This window comes from Nuphar pumila, chromosome 11 (genome assembly GCF_984573655.1).
Source record: "Nuphar pumila chromosome 11, dmNupPumi1.hap1.1, whole genome shotgun sequence".
Classification (NCBI taxonomy): domain Eukaryota; kingdom Viridiplantae; phylum Streptophyta; class Magnoliopsida; order Nymphaeales; family Nymphaeaceae; genus Nuphar; species Nuphar pumila.
The window spans coordinates 114,396,722-114,412,834 of record NC_143259.1 but is presented as its reverse complement, the minus strand read 5'-3'; the positions used below and the strand labels follow the sequence as shown (position 1 = coordinate 114,412,834).

Below are 16,113 nucleotides of genomic sequence, written 5' to 3'. Positions count from 1 at the left end.
GAGAGAGAGAGAGAGAGAGAGAGAGAGAGAGAGAGAGAGAGAGAAAAAATCGTGTTTCACGATTTCTAAAAGAAAAACTTCTTGATTTGTCTCCTCTTTCTTAGGTGGAGTTTCAAAACTCAACCCTAAAAAAAATCTCCTCCAAATCCCACGATTTTTGTTGGGATAACATCTCTTCCGATTTTGCCCTTTACTCCATGTGTCATTTTTTTTCAACTTCCACTTTCTTTTTTCCTTATTGTGGTACCCCTCATCCCCTGATGCATGGGATTCCCCTCTATTTTTGGTAAGGTGAGAGGAGTTGCTCACGTTTTTGGTGGAGAAAGACAAAAAAGGTAGGGTTTAATTTGAGCCCACGTTTTTACCCTTTTCACCAAGGTAGAAATCATCACTTTCTTGAAAAAAATAATTTGTGCACAGGGGGTTTTGAACTTGGGTGGTGGCCCTACAACCCTATGTGTCCTACCATAACTCCACTTCACCACTTATTGTTTACTTTTGCAAAAATATTTTTTTTATGTCATATCGGGACGTTTTTCCTTGTTGATGGATTTCTTCCATTTCAAGTGGATTTTTCACCCGTTGGTTTTAAACTTGCACTTGCTTACTTTAAATGTGCTTTGGATCTCACGCTATTATCCCGAAACCATTGGGTTTCCTTACTTGGACTCGTAAACCGAGTCGGATCATCGGATCTTGCCAAGATCCGGATCCAAAACCACTTGTGAGAGTTTGTTCTCGGTTTCGTTCTAGAAACCACAAGTCATAAAATTTGTACTGTCTAACTTAAAATCTTACTATTTCACATAACTGATCCCTTTTATTCATTTAGAATTTCATAAATTTCACGGGTTTTACAGTGATAACCTTCATGCCATTTATAAATTTGTTTTAAATTTTTTTATTGAGGGAAAGATGCCCCCCCATCACGCACAAGAGACAGAGAGATAGAGAGGATCCTATGGATATAGCACTTTATGAATTTATCTATATGTAGATATTAAATTATCAAAACATAAAAGAGAAAAAGAATGAGACACAAAAATATACCAATTATTAATAAAAATCAATTAAATTATAGATAATCTTCAAGTTAAAGAGTGCGAGTAATTGTATGTGGGTGTATCTTATGTGCATGAATGTGACCTGTTGGTAAGAACGGCCGATTCTCTAGTCTTTTTTAAAATTACATGTTGCCTGTGTTGGATCGTCTGGTCATTATGAAGTTTGTTGGTGTTTTTCATATTTTCAAAGGGTGTAACGCAGGTGGCACTGTAGTAATTTAAGTAAGGGAGTTTGTATCTTTAATTTGACAATATCGTAATTTGTTTGTATTTTGCTAGCCTTCTTCTCTCTTAAATTGAAACCAGTGTGTGTGAGTTGTTATTTTCAAAGAGTAGAGAGGCTAATTTTGGTTGTTATGACTGGCCGGTGCAACACGGTTCTAGGTGAAAAAGATCTGGTGCAATATGATTCTACAAATATTTGTGCATTACGCACCTGATCACCCTCAATCTTGGGGCAGTGCCAGTCAGGTGTGGGACCCAAGACCTGATGGAGGGTGATGGGGTGCTTAATGCACAAATTTTTGTGCAATCATATTGCACCCAATCAATTTCAGTTTTAGAAGACTTTAAGTTAGGTTGAGGCTTTAAAGTAGGGATGCACACCTACAAGTTTGGTTCCCTCAAGCAAGTGTGTGTACAGGTTCGATCCAAGCCTGAACCACTGGTGTTCAAGGTCGGTTTGGCTCGAGCTTATTCTAGGCCAGTGTTTAGCAGGATGCACATGGTCAGGCTCCAGCTCGGTCCAAGACTGAACCACTAGTGTTCAAGGTCGGTTTGGCTCAAGCTTATTTTGGGTCAGTGTTTAGCAGGATGCACACGATCAGGCTCGAGCCGGGCTTGGTATGTAAAAGCTAGGCTCGCCAAAAAAAAGATGTAATGAGCCTGAACTGTGTTTGGGTCAGTGTTTCACACTCAGCACAACAGACCAAGCTGGCTCAGGCTTGATCTGGTCTCAACAGGCAAAGAGAGAGAGAGAGAGAGAGAGAGAGAGAGAGAGAGAGAGAGAGAGCATAACCATTGGCCATTGGCACAATGATACCACCTTAAAGTCCCTCCAGTGGCCAAGAAAGTCCACGATGGTCGCGAATGATGCCACATCGAGGAAGCCCATTCGCTTCCCGTCCCACTCGTAGAACCCAAAGATCTTTCGACCAGTGTCGCTAGAGAGGTTGAGGGTTTCAACAAAGAACTGGTGGTCCAGGTTAAGGTTCAGGGCATCGAGCTGCTCCTAAAGGGGCTCTGGCATCTCGTCAGGCTTCAGCAGTTCATTAGAGATCGCCTGGGGTGATGGCACTTTGCAAGTCGACGATGAAAGAGCAACCAGACGATGGCAGAGGTGGAGCGTCGCTCTCTAGAGCGGTGGTAACATCATGAGAGGGAGCGAGAAAGGGGAAGATAGAGAGAGTGAGGAAGGGGAAAGGTGAAAAGCGAAAGGGAAAAGAGAGAGTGAGAGAAGGGTGGGGTTGGGCTTGAGAAGGGGTGGGGCTCGAGAGGAGGCGAGCTCGAAATACCTGTAAAATTCTTTATTGGGCCTATTGAGCCTTATTGAGCTCGGTAGGCCGATCAAGCTCGGATCATTTGCTCGGTTTGAGCCTAAGAGCTAGTACAAGCTCGGCTTATTTATGACCCAAGCCAGCTAGGTTCGTTGTGCATTCTTACTCTAAGAGCCTGTTTGGGATGAACATTTACCTAGTTTATGCATTTGAGAAAGTGACCACTGCTTTACCATTTAATCCATCCTTTAGTGTAAATACAAAGGAGAAGCCTCACTTCCCATTCCTACATACTCTATTCTATGTTTAAATGACCACTATTTATAGAGTTATAAATGAATTTCGAATCTTGATAGATAGGGTGTTGGTCAAGGTATTCAAATTCAGCTACCATGCAACAGGTTGTTTTTGATTGACTGACAAACGAGATGGCAAGCATTATTGGTTGAATCAACTATTTAGAAATCAAGTTTTATTTTAGGCATGCTTAGAGGTTAAGAAAGAGAGTTTGAAAGGCTTGGGTCGTGTAAATATAAGTTTGGGGAAGGTTGACAGGGTTGAATTCTCCTTCTTGCATTTTAGGCTAATAAGAGAAGTTTTCAATGGGTTTTACCATTTTCATCATGTTTTCTAAAATATAACTGATATTCACGTAAAATTTGTTTGGTTTGACAGACAATACATTTATTGTCAACTTTCATTTTAAACTCAAGATCAAAAAATGTAATTTGCTAGGTAAAAAAAACTTATCACAAATGAGGCTTAACTGAAAATAAGGGCCTGTCTTAGACCGACCTAACTATTTTGGTCATAAATCCTTTTCACGGCATATAATTAGACTCAAGTTTGTTTTATTTTAAAAGAAAGACATACTAGAATATTTAACCCTTTTGATGAAAATGTCAAAAATTCTATCTTGAAGACAAAACTATGTTGCAAGTCAGATCTACCATATTTTAAACCCAAAACACTCTGTTTTGAGAGCCATGAATGGGAGTCAGTCGATCCAAACATCCAAACCCAGTTGATCACTAGAATATGAGAACTAGAAATATGGGCATTTCCATTACTTTTTTGGAAAATTCAACCATGTGGATGTGCTTAGCGTGGAGAATTTGATAGGAATCAACCATTGGATCTGTATTTTTGTTGAAAAATGTGATTTTTAATGCTTGAATGTTTATAAAGATTGTGAGCCATTGATTTTAAAGTTTTGAAAAAATCCTGTTTATGCATCAAAATTGGATGATGCAAGAGTGTGTTCTTATAATGCCAAGCATGTAGATTACATTGGTAAGGTTATATTCAAGAGAAAAGAAAAAAAAACCCATGAAAATCTTTGTTCACACATTAGTTCTCATATTCTAGTGACTATATATATATATATATATTTATATTATAAAATATGAGAACTGAAAATATGGGCATTTTCAACACTTTTTTTGCAAATCCAACCATGTGGATGTACTTGGCATGGTGAATTTGCTAGGAATCAACCATTGGATAGGTGTATTTTTGATGAAAAATGTGATTTTTGAATGCTTGAATATTTATGAAGATTGTGAACCATTGATTTTAAAGCCTTAAAAATCTTGTTTATGAATCAAAATCGGATGATTTAAGAGCAATTTATTATAAAACCAAGTATGTAGATCACATTAGTGTGGTTAGATTCAAGAGAAAAAAACAAAAAAATCATGAAAATCACTATTCACATAGTAGTTCTCATATTCTAGTGATTATATATATATATATATATATATATTGGGTGTTGATTATGAAGGGATGGTGTTGATTAATTAGCTGGTCATTGTTGCATTGATTCCAGTCGGTGAATGAGAGGTTTATTGTTTTAAAAGGCAAGCTTGGGTTTGGCGGACCCTACCAGCTATTATTCAACTTACCATTGGGGTTTGAACCTGCAACGTCGCACCATAAGGAGACGTGTACTGACAGCTCCTACCAACAACACGGAGACCCCGATGATGAATGAGAGTTCATCTTAAGGATTTACGAAGGGATAACATTTACTCTAAAGGTGCTTGTGTTTTTTAGAAACTTGAGCTTGTTGTTGTCATTAGGGTAATTGTAGGCTTGCAGTGATATTAACATAGACTCTATTAGCAACCTGATGCCTAAGTATGTGAAGAAGAAAAGTTGGCTTTAAACATATTTCAGTTTCGTATACGTGTATGGTTTATTGCCACATCAACTAAACAACTTGTTCCTATCCTTCATTAATTGTTGGGTCCAACCCTATCCTTAATTAATGGTGTGGGAAAGTGGAATAGCTACCCACTACTTCCCATTAATGCAGGAGAAGTTGAAGGGCCAGCCCTATCACTACATTAATAATATGGGGAAATGTAATAGTCACCCACTTTTCATTAATATAGGAAATTGAAGGGTCAAAACCCCTTCGGTTTCTGGAATGAGTCTAGAAGGCTGACATCTAGAAGGTTCATATCTAGAAGACTCTTTGTCATCTATAAATAGGGGTGCAGAGGCTGTGTGCTGGTGTGAGAAGAGCAGAGTGCCTGTGTGCAGCATGCAGAGAGAGAAGAAGTAAGAGAGAGAGAGAGGAGAGAAGAAGAGGAGGGAAGAAGGTTCATCACCACGCATTGATCCTCAGAGAGAGGTGTTGGTTGTGGTGTGAGTTTTGACTCAGGTTGTACACCCGAGAAGTAATCTTGTATCCATCTCTTCTTGTGATTCCTTTGTTGTTATTCTCTTTAGCTTTGGGCAAGCTATTAGACGTTGTACTCTCTACTCTTATTATAGTGAATTATTCTCTTAGTGCCCCGTGGATGTAGGTCATGTTGACCGAACCACGTAAACCATTATATTGTAATTTGATTGTACCTTTATTAGATCATATATTGCTTCCGCGTAAATTTTTGTTACCCTAATTACTCATCAAGTGGTATCAGAGCTAGTTTGTGGAAAGTCATGTCTTCCAAGTCAGTTAGCTCAAAGTTTAAGGTGGAGAGGTTTGATGGCAACTGAAACTTCTCTTTATGGTAAAGAAGGTTGAAGGCTCTACTTGTACAAAAAGGGTTGCATAAGGCTCTTGTCGAGAAAGCGAATAAGCCAGAGACCATGACCGGTGATGAATAAGATGATCTTGACTTGAGAGCCGTTGGTGTGATTGAGTTGTGTCTATCGGATGAAGTCATGTGTAATGTGATGAAAGAGATGACAACAACGAGATTGTGGTTGCGGCTAGAGAACCTTTATATGACCAAGAACTTGTCCAACAAGTTACACTTTAAGAAACAATTTTATAGTCTTCGTATGAAGGAAGATACTCCCATTTTTTACCATCTTAGTGTGTTTAATAAGATTATTGCTGGTCTGTTTAGTCTAAATGTTAAACTTGAAGATGAGGATAAAGCTTTGTTGTTACTAACCTTATTGTCACCATCTTATGAGCATCTTGTGACAACCATAATTTATGAAAAAGAAACATTGGATATGAAAGAGGTCACAGGTACGCTCATTTCAAATGAAATTAGGAGAAGACCATCACCAAATGAGGATTCTGGTGAAGGATTGATGGTAAATTTATCCAAAGGCAGGAGTTGGTCAAAAGACATAAAAAATGACCGCAGATATAGGAGCAAGTCCAGGTCAAGGAAAGACATCACTTGCTACAATTGTAAAAAAAAAGGTACTTCCAGAATCAGTGTAAAGAGCCAAAGAAAAAAAAGAAAAAGGGAAAAGTGACAGAATCATAAAAAATCAAAGAAGATACCACAACATTAGTTGAATGTGAGCTTGTGATTTTGCCTACTATTAATGATCCATGTATCTGTGTGTGCTAGGATATATATTAAGTCATAGACACATGAGCCTCGTACCATGCCACACCACGGAGAGAGTATTTCAGTACATACAAGACCGATAATTTTAGTGTTGTCCGAATAGGAAACACAAGAACGTCAAAAATTATAGGGATTGAAGATGTTCATCTCCAGACTAGTCTTGGATACATGTTGGTGCTCAGACATGTTCCAAACTTGAGGTTGAATTTGCTTTCAGTAGGAAAGCTTGATGAAGAAGGCATAAGCAATGTTTTTAGCCAAGGATAGTGGAAACTCAGCAGCGGGTCATTGGTTCAGGCCAGAGGAAAGAGATGTTGTACTCTTTACAAGATGCAAGGAAAGGTATGCAAGGAACAGTTCAATACAACTGAGGACTCTTCTATTGATTTGTGGCATAGTCGATTAGGCCACATGAGTGAGAAGGGCTTGCAGATTCTTGCTAAGGGGGGTAACTTCCAGAGTTAAAAGGTACACATCTAATCCCGTGTGTTCATTGCTTAGCTAGTAAGCAACATAGAGTATCTTTTGTTAGAAATTCCTTTCATAAAAAATCTCACATTCTGGAGCGAGTTTATACTGATGTTTGTGGTCCTCTAAGAAAAAAAATTGTTAATAGTTTTACTGATGTGAAAACTTTAAGTTGTGCACTTTATTTTGTTACTTTTATAGATGACTTCTCGAGGAAGGTTTGGGCATACCCTCTAAAAACCAAGGATTAGGTTCTTGATGTATTCAAGCAATTTCATGCTATGGTTGAGAGAAAAATAGGAAAATAGTTGAAATGCATCAGGTCAGATAATGATGACGAGTACACAGGTCCATTCAATGAATATTGTAAATTCATGGAATTCGCCATGAGTTGACAATTCTAGTTACCCCACAACACAATGTAGTTGTAGAAAGGATGAACCATTCATTTGCATAAAGAATCAGGCGTATGCTTGCGCAGTCCAAGCTACCGAAGAAATTCTAGGGTGAGGCTTTAAGGATAACAATTGATGTGATCAACTTGTCTCCTGCTCATGCCTTAGCAAATGATGTTGTAGATAGGGTGTGGTCAGGAAATGATGTGTCCTACAAGCACCTGAGGGTATTTGAATACAGGGCATTTGCACATATTCTCAAAGAGGAGAGGTCCAAGCTTGATAATAAGGCGAGGCAATGCATTTTTCTGGGATATGGTGATGCTGAATTCGGCTACAGGCTATGAGATCCAGAGAAGCAGAAGGTATTCAGATCCAAAGACATAGTATTCTTTGAAGACCAGACACTTGAAGATATCAAGAAAGAGATACCAATTTAGACTTCTGCAAATGGATCTATCAACTTGGATCCAGTTACTTCTCCAGTGACACAAGTTGAAGGAAGAGCAGTGCAGGAAGATGATGCAGAGGTTGATGCTGATTTACCTGCAGGCCATGTTGAGCAGAAAGAAGTTGGAGAGCAACCTTCTCCAGAACCCCAGCTGAGAAGATCTTCCCAAGAGTCACAACCTTCCAGAAGGTATTCTTCACATGAGTATGTGATGTTTACTGATGCAGGTGAATCAGAGAGTTACCAGAAAGCACAAGAGTGTGAGCAGAAAGAGCAGTGGCTAATAGCTATGCATGATGAGATGGATGCATTGCAGAAGAACCACACTTATGACTTGATGGAACTACCAGAAGATAGAAAGGCTTTGAAGAACAAGTGGGTTTTCAGGTTGAAGACTCAAAAACAAAGTTCTCAACCAAAGTACAAAACTAGATTGGTTGTGAAAGGCTTTGGTAAAAAACAATGTATTGATTTTGAAGAGATTTTCTCTCTTGTTGTTAAAATGTCTTCTATTCGTGTTGCTCTAGGTATTGCTGCTAGCCTAGACTTGGAGATTGAGTAGTTAGATGTGAATATTGTTTTCCTCCATGATGATTTGGAGGAGGAGATATACATGGAGCAACCAGAAGGCTTCAAAATCAAAGGTAAAGAAAATCTTATATGCAGGTTGAAAAAGAGCTTGTATGGGCTGAAGCAAGCTCCAAGACAGTGGTACAAGAAATTTGATTCATTTATGACTGAAAATTGATATAAAAGATCGACGTTAGATAATTATGTCTACATAAAATGGATCGGTGAGAATTTTGTTATTCTTTTGTTATATGTTGATGATATGCTTATCCTTGGAAAAGATATGCCTATAATTGACAGGCTCAAGAAGGAACTGAGTAAGACCTTTGCAATGAAGGACATGGGGCCAGCAAAGAAAATATTGGGCATGTAGATCTCTCGTGATAGAAAAACAAAAAAGATATGGTTATCACAGGAGAAGTACATCGAGAAGGTGTTGGACATGTTCAGTATGAACAATGCCAAAGCCAGTTGGTTCTCTTTTTCATGTCACTTTAAGCTGAACTCGGAGCAGAGTCCATCAAATGACGAGGAGAAGGAGAAAATGAAGAAAGTTCCTTATGCTTCAACAGTCAGAAGCTTGATGTATGCGATGGTATGTACGAGACCAGACATCGCATATGCAGTAGGTGTTGCTAGCAGATTTCTTGCAAATACAGGAAAAGAGCATTAAGCAGCAGTAAAGTGGATCTTTAGATATTTCAGAGAGAGCTCCAAAGTTTGTTTAAGCTTTGGGGGTGGACCACCTGTATTGACATGTTACACAGATGAAGATATGGATGGGGATATTGATACGTGAAAGTCTACATTGGGTTTTGTACTCACTTTTGCAGGGGGAGTTGTATCATGACAGTCAAAATTACAAAGGCGTATTGCTTTGTCTACTACTAAGGCAGAGTACATTGCTCTTACAGAAGCTTGCAAAGAGATGTTATGGCTCTTGAAGGAGTTGGGTTTACAGCAAGACAAGTACTTGGTATACTGCGACAGTCAGAGTGTCATTCATCTCGCCAAGAATATAAGTTTTCACTCAAAGTCAAAGCATATAGATATCAGGTACCATTGGATCCGAGATGTGTTTGAGAAAAAAAATTACTTCATCTTGCAAAGATCTTCACAAATGATAATGGTGCAGATATGCTCACAAAGGCCTTATCGATGGAGAAACAAAATACATGTCGGTAAGTGGCCAACATGGACTTCAGTTGATTAGTTGAATTGGAGTATCCCCTTGGGCTGGAGAGGAAGATTGTTGGGTCCAGCTCTATCCTTCATTAATGATGTGGGAAAGTGGAATAGCCACCCACTTTCCATTAATATAAGAAGTTGAAGGGTCAAAACCCCTTCAGTTTCTGTAATGAGTCTAGACGGTTCACATCTAGAAGACTCTATACCATCTATAAATAGGGGTGCAAAGGCTGTGTGCTGGTGTGAGAAGAGCAGAGTGTTGTGAGTAGAGTGGTTGTGTGCAGCGTGCAGAGAGAGAAGAAGTGAGAGAGAGAGAGAGTGTGGAGAGAAGAAGATGAAGGAAGAAGGTTCATCACCATGCATTGATCCTCAGAGAGAGGTGTTGGTTGTGGTGTGAGTTTTGACTCGGATTGTACACCCGGGAGGTAATCTTGTATCCATCTCTTCCTGTGATTCCTTTGTTGTTATTCTCTTTAGCTTTGGGCAAGCTATTGGACGTTGTACTCTCTACATTATACTATCTACTCTTATTATAGTGAATTATTCTCTCCATGCCCCGTGGATGTAGGTCGTGTTGACCGAACCACGTAAACCCTTGTGTTGTGATTTGATTGTGCCTTTATTAGATCCTATATTGCTTTCGCGTGAATTTTTGTTACCCTAATTTCTCATCACTGATAGCTCCTACCAACAACACGGAGACCCCGATGGTGAATGAGAGTTCATCTTAAGGATTTACGAAGCGATAGCATTTACTCAAAAGGTGCTTTTGTTTTTGAGAAACTTGAGTTTGTTGTTGTCATTAGAGTAATTGTAGGCTTGCAGTGATATTAACACAGACTCTATTAGCAACATGATGCCTAAGTATGTGAAGAAGAAAAGTTGGCTTTAAACATGTTTGAGTTTCGTATACGTGTATGGTTTATTGCCATATCAACTAAACAACTTGTCTTAACACGGGCTTGTTTTGGACAAATTGTCCTGAAAAAACTGTTCTACGAGATACCAAGTACAACCAGAATAGAACATTACCTGCTTGATGCTTTTGTAGACCTAAATCGGAAAAGAGTCGACTGTAGTTCTCATTTACAAAAAGATGCAAGTGGGTCTGTCTATTCTTGTCACCAATTTGGAATTCATGAAATTTATGTTTTTTTTAATGAATAATTCATGAAATATATGTTATCAAGGTATTTCAAGCTGCCAAGTATGGTGACTCCATAAGGGCAATGGGTAAGCCCACGGAGTTTTATTGTAAGTACGGCTGGCAGCAGCAACGTGGCTAGATCTCTGATCTTGAGGGTGGTTTTTTCGTGTAAATATATAAAAAAAGGTAATTAAACTGGTTTGGCATGAAAAGATTGATGCAGAACTCAAAAGTGAGACATGAAGAAGTATACTATGGTTTGTGACTAAAGTACTAATATATGAAATTGGACTTCTTTCGTAATAGGTTCGACCTGAATTCTTAATCGAACTTCTTTCATGCCAAAACTCAAACCCTATCGAACTCGATATGGGTCGGAATCGGGTCATACCTGATCCACTGACACGTACTTGTGACTAAACCTGACTACGGATCGGGGTCCGGTCATACCCGAACCGTTAGTGTCCAACTAAGGGCAAAGGAGAGTCTTATCATACGGTCGTGCAACACCAATCTTTAATACGAAGATAGAGTCTCTCTCTCTCTCTCTCTCTCTTGTTCCTGAATTCCCATGGCATTCTGGATCTCTGATTTGTCTGCCATTGAAGACATCTTCAATTCCTTGCTAACCCTCGAAGATTACCATATCCAGTAAGGATTCAAAGAGGGATTCAACAACGGGTTGGTCTCTGGGAGGGAGGTGGGCCTCAGATTCGGGTTTGAGGTCGGGAAGGAGTTGGGGTTCTACAAGTGTTGTGTTGAGGCATGGAAGGTGGCGATAGAGATCAACCCAAATGGGATCTCTTCTCAGGTCCAGAAGAACGTGAAGCAAATGGTGGATTCGATCGAGAAATACCAAATTCTTGAGCCTGATAGCAAGGGAGTTCAGGATTTGATGGAGAGATTGAGAGTCAAGTTAAAGGTTGTCTCGGCGATGCTCTTGGTTCGGTTGAAGTATGATGGGTATCTTGGATTTGTGGAGGATAAGGTCAATTTTTTTTTTAAGGCTAGCTGGGGTTAGGCAGAACCCTACCAGATATCTCTTAAGCCCAAATTTTGAATTTTTGTTGAATATGAAGTTTCCCAAGTTGCTATGAGGCAGATTACTGAAAGAGAGTCCTTATTCAGATGCAATAGATTTTGGAGAGTTAAGGTTTTCTCTTGGTGGTAATTGATTCAGCAGGTATTTGGATGTTTCCATGAGTGTGTTTTGTGTTGATGGGGAATCATGTTTTTTGCATTTTTTGGAGATACCCAAATGAGAAAGTAGTAACTTTAAGATGGTTTGAGATTGTTTGATGTGTTTTCCCTCCATGGTTTGATAGCAAATGAGCTGAGTTTTGCTTATTTTCTTGTAAAAAGGATGTGTTGTTCTGATGAATGTTAGATTGCTGAATTTGAGGGATACCCAAATGATTATGGAGCTTGATATGTTGGGTTTTCTGGATAAGTGAATGTAAAATCTAATTTCAATGATTTTTTTTCACTTATGGTTTGATAGAACAAGCATTAGATTTGTCACTTTGGTATTGAAATCCGTGTAAAAAATAATGTTTTATGTTGCTTTGAATTTGGCTGCACAAATCCATGATGGGTGTCAAAGTTGTCCATTTTAGAGATATCCAAGTGAACAAGAGATTACTTCTTGAGAGAATATTGATCCAGACCCCAGAGAAATTTGAAAGAACAAGTTGCCTTTGTTTGCTGAAATTTAAAAACTGGGACAACTCTCTAGTCCTAATGTTTGATACTCTGTCTGCAACATCTGATTATCTAATGGGAAACTATGGAATTATGAGGACTATTCTTTGGTCTTAATGTTTGATACTGTGTATTTTCAGTACAGTGCACACGTTTAACACTTTATTCTGCAATTAGTCTAAGGTTATTTTCATCTTAAAATCATGATCTTTTTCAAAATGATAAGGGGATTCTTCATGTTGTGATAAGTAGAATCTGTGGCCAATAGTAAAGTTCTCTTGGAGGCACAACTTTTGAAGAGGAAGAAAAATGATGAAGCAATGCATATTAGCTTGTTGCAAGATCTACATTTCAGAAAGCCGAAATGCCAGAGCGTTGGAAGCTATTGAACGAGCAGCCACACTTCATCAGGGAGCTGCCATCATCAACAAGTTTGAAGACACTTCTTACAACCGAGTTGGTTACACTTGTTTCCCATTTTACTCGAGAGGCTTTTCTGACAGTGCTTCAAGTCCTCTGCAGCAAGCAACAAATGTAATGGCAGAGGCTGCATTAAAAGCCATCAATTTGGAATTACATTCAGGAACTCATCTGCGGCTTGGCGTGGTGGATCACATATGCTTCCATTCTCTGGGGCAGGCTTCCATTAACGTTGCTGCTCAACTTCCTAAGAATCTAGCTGTCAATCTTGTCAGCAAGCTCCAATGTAAGCAGCTCTCTTCTGCAGTACCCAATTTGTTTTCAGTTTCATCTTGGTGTGGTGCTGTGATATTGAGAGTCTAGTCTCCTGGAATTTGTAGTGCCAACCTTTCTCTATGGAGCTGCCCACCAAGAAGGCAGACCACTGGAGTATATCAGAAGAAAACTGGGTTACTTCAAGCCCAACTCTGTGGACAACCAATGGATAGGGTGTTACGAAAACCGTGAGCAAGAAACAACCGAAAGAAACAAAACACAACAAGAACACATAGATTTATGTGGAAAAACCTCACCTCAAATATGAGAGGGAGTAAAAAACCACCTAGAGGAAAAAAAATTATTGCTCTTCCTCAACAGATACAAGAGAGAAAAAAAAAGAAAGAATTTATACAAGGCAAGGACCCGCACCGGGGAGCCCCCGACCCCCCTTACTGAAAAGGCAAAAACTCTTAATCAGGCTCCACAACTCATCATAGGGTGGGCAGCATCAGATTCAATGCCGATGAGGGTCCCATTCATTTGGATCCTGCAAAGGGCATCACGTTTGTGGGTGCAACCCCACCAGTTGATAATTATAACGTGCCAATTCTGTCAGCAGACATTGCAGCTGCTTGGAGGATTGCACAGTGAGTCAGTGGCCGGGTTGGCGGGTTGCCTGGGGTGCAAGCCATGGCACTGTTGCATGACAAGGGGAGGTTGGAGATTGTCTGTAACCTTTTGAAGCTCAGCATGGTTGGAGGAGAATCAGTTTAGAAAGAAGTTGAGAGGTTGGCCAAAGAAGAAGGAATGAATGTAGAAATGGGATACTTCACTGATCTGTCACAAGAACAGGTTGTTGAAAAGTTCTTGAAACTAAACTTTTGTGAATTGAATGGTTTTATCTGTTTGTGTCGTCTTCTCATGTCTACTAAAGTTGTCATAATATTTGTATCATGGGATACAATGAATGATTTATCTTTCTTGTGTAGTCTTTTTTCTCATGGCAAAACCTGCAACGCCTCTTGATATTGTGGCTACATGTATGAATAACCACATCCCGTTGGTGCTTCCCTCTGTTAACATAGAAGGGGAACCACCTGCCAAGAAAGAATGGTGAAATGTCTCCTTGTGTTGAAAGGACATGGCGTGTAGACTCACTCAATTAACTCGAGACAGTAAACTCACTGCTCTTCAGTCAATTCCAAGTAGCTCAGGACATGGATTAATGCAGAATTCTATAGACACCAATTGTTACATTCTGCTAGTCAAGTTCCAGACAAGTTTTTTTGGGCAAGTTCTCAATCTTTCAGAGCAGATCTTTGTCTGAAGTAGCATTTCTCAGATTTAGATTTGGATAATAGGCTAATGTTGCTTGATTTTTAGTCAATCGAGTCACTGAACCCAGTTTAGACTTGTTTTGGAGTGGTTAGTCGAAATTTTGATATTCTTGGTGTCTTCATTTCATGAGATACATGTTACAATGAAATAAAACCTGAACAACAAAAACACAAAAAAAATCAAAGAAATATGGTTCTTGTGAAGATACATGGATGCGCAGGATCAGACCTATTGGTCAGATTCTTTGGTAGATTCCACAAATAAATCACGCCAGATGGTGGCACTATTCTGTTTTTATTCTACTTTCATGATTTCAAGTTTATTTTCCCTTGAAGTCTAATATGTTTCGTCTTACTAAATAGCTTATGGATTGTGCAATACTATGTTTACAGTTTGCATTCTTTAGCTTCTTTTGTTGAGCTTTGATATGGAGGTTTTATGTGTCATTGGCTCCTAGAAGGTAGTGATGATACTGGGTTTCAATCTTCGAATGATGGATTCATTATAAATTAACCAATGGGGATTTTCAATTACAAACCATTTTCTCTGAAGGAAAGTTTTAGGATTTGAAATTTTACCGTTGTCAAAGAGAAGGGCCTATTAATTATTAACTCTGTTCTACTAACCATGCCTGTTTTTATTTTTTTTAGGGGTAGAAAAACATTTCATTAAGACAATGCAACATTTACATGCTATATGTTCGACGAGACGTCGACAATAAGATATGAAAAAGGTTGCATATTGCTGCTAAACAAGCATTGTAACCAGTCCAGTGATCATGAATCCCTTTTTGGCTAGCGATGAGGAATACTCCTGACAAATATGATTGCAGATTTACTGTAGTTGATGGCTCTTACAAGTTACAATGATGCAGGAGTTAGCTCTTTCCAAGTGAACCACAAAGGAGTGGTGATCTAACACCTCCAAATAAATGGCCACCTTTTCTTATCAGATAGGAGCACTGAGCCTATAAGGAGATCACGGTTCCAAGATTACGAGCAAGCACCCATGTTTAGCTGTACGAAAGATGATGAAACTCACCAGAATCGATTCCGGCAAGCTCCCACCTACACTGTACTTTGCAAGGAACCAAAGCAAAAAAAAAAAAAAGAGAGACAAAAACAAAGCCTCACCAGCGAGGGACTTCAGTCGTAGGGAAGGCGATGGAGCTCATCAGGATCAATTCCGACGAGCTCCCCCCTTCACTGTGCTTCGCAAGCAACCAAAGCAAAAAAGAAGATTGAAATAGGGCCTGGTGAGCCCATGTTCAATTGTAGGGAGGGCTAAAGGAGCTCGCTGAAATCTCCTCTCCAAGTGGCTAATGGAGCTTGCCGAAATCCATTTCGGTGAGCTCCCCTCCCTAGGCAGCCATGCCATTCCTCTCATTCGACTATGGCTAATGGAGCTCACCGAAATCGATTCTGATAAGCTCCCCCCCCCCCCCCCCCCCCACACACACACACACACCCCACCCCACACCACCACCACCACCACCACCCCCTTCAATAGCCAGGAAAAGAAAAAAACCACATTACTTGATTTTTCTAGCAAGCTTTCCCTTCTTTCGGTGAATTTTTTTTCGACGAGGGTTGAAATTTTCAGAATCGATTTTAGTTGCTTCCGCCTCGCCCCCCTATCTTTCGTGCTCTTCTTCTTTGTTTGTAAGAGAGGAGAAGACGAGGGAGACAACGTTGGGGGATGGAGAACCCCAATGTTCACCTTCGTCCTTTTGGCAGAACCCGTGAAATATGGGTGTGATTTCAAATCATGTGATTCGAAATCACAACCTAACC

General features: G+C 39.6%; 1 pseudogene; it reads left to right on the top strand.

Moving 5' to 3' along the window:
- Positions 1 to 12,616: 12,616 nt before the first annotated feature.
- LOC149822942 (formiminotransferase cyclodeaminase-like protein pseudogene) lies at positions 12,617 to 13,633 on the top strand (annotated as a pseudogene).
- Positions 13,634 to 16,113: the final 2,480 nt, after the last annotated feature.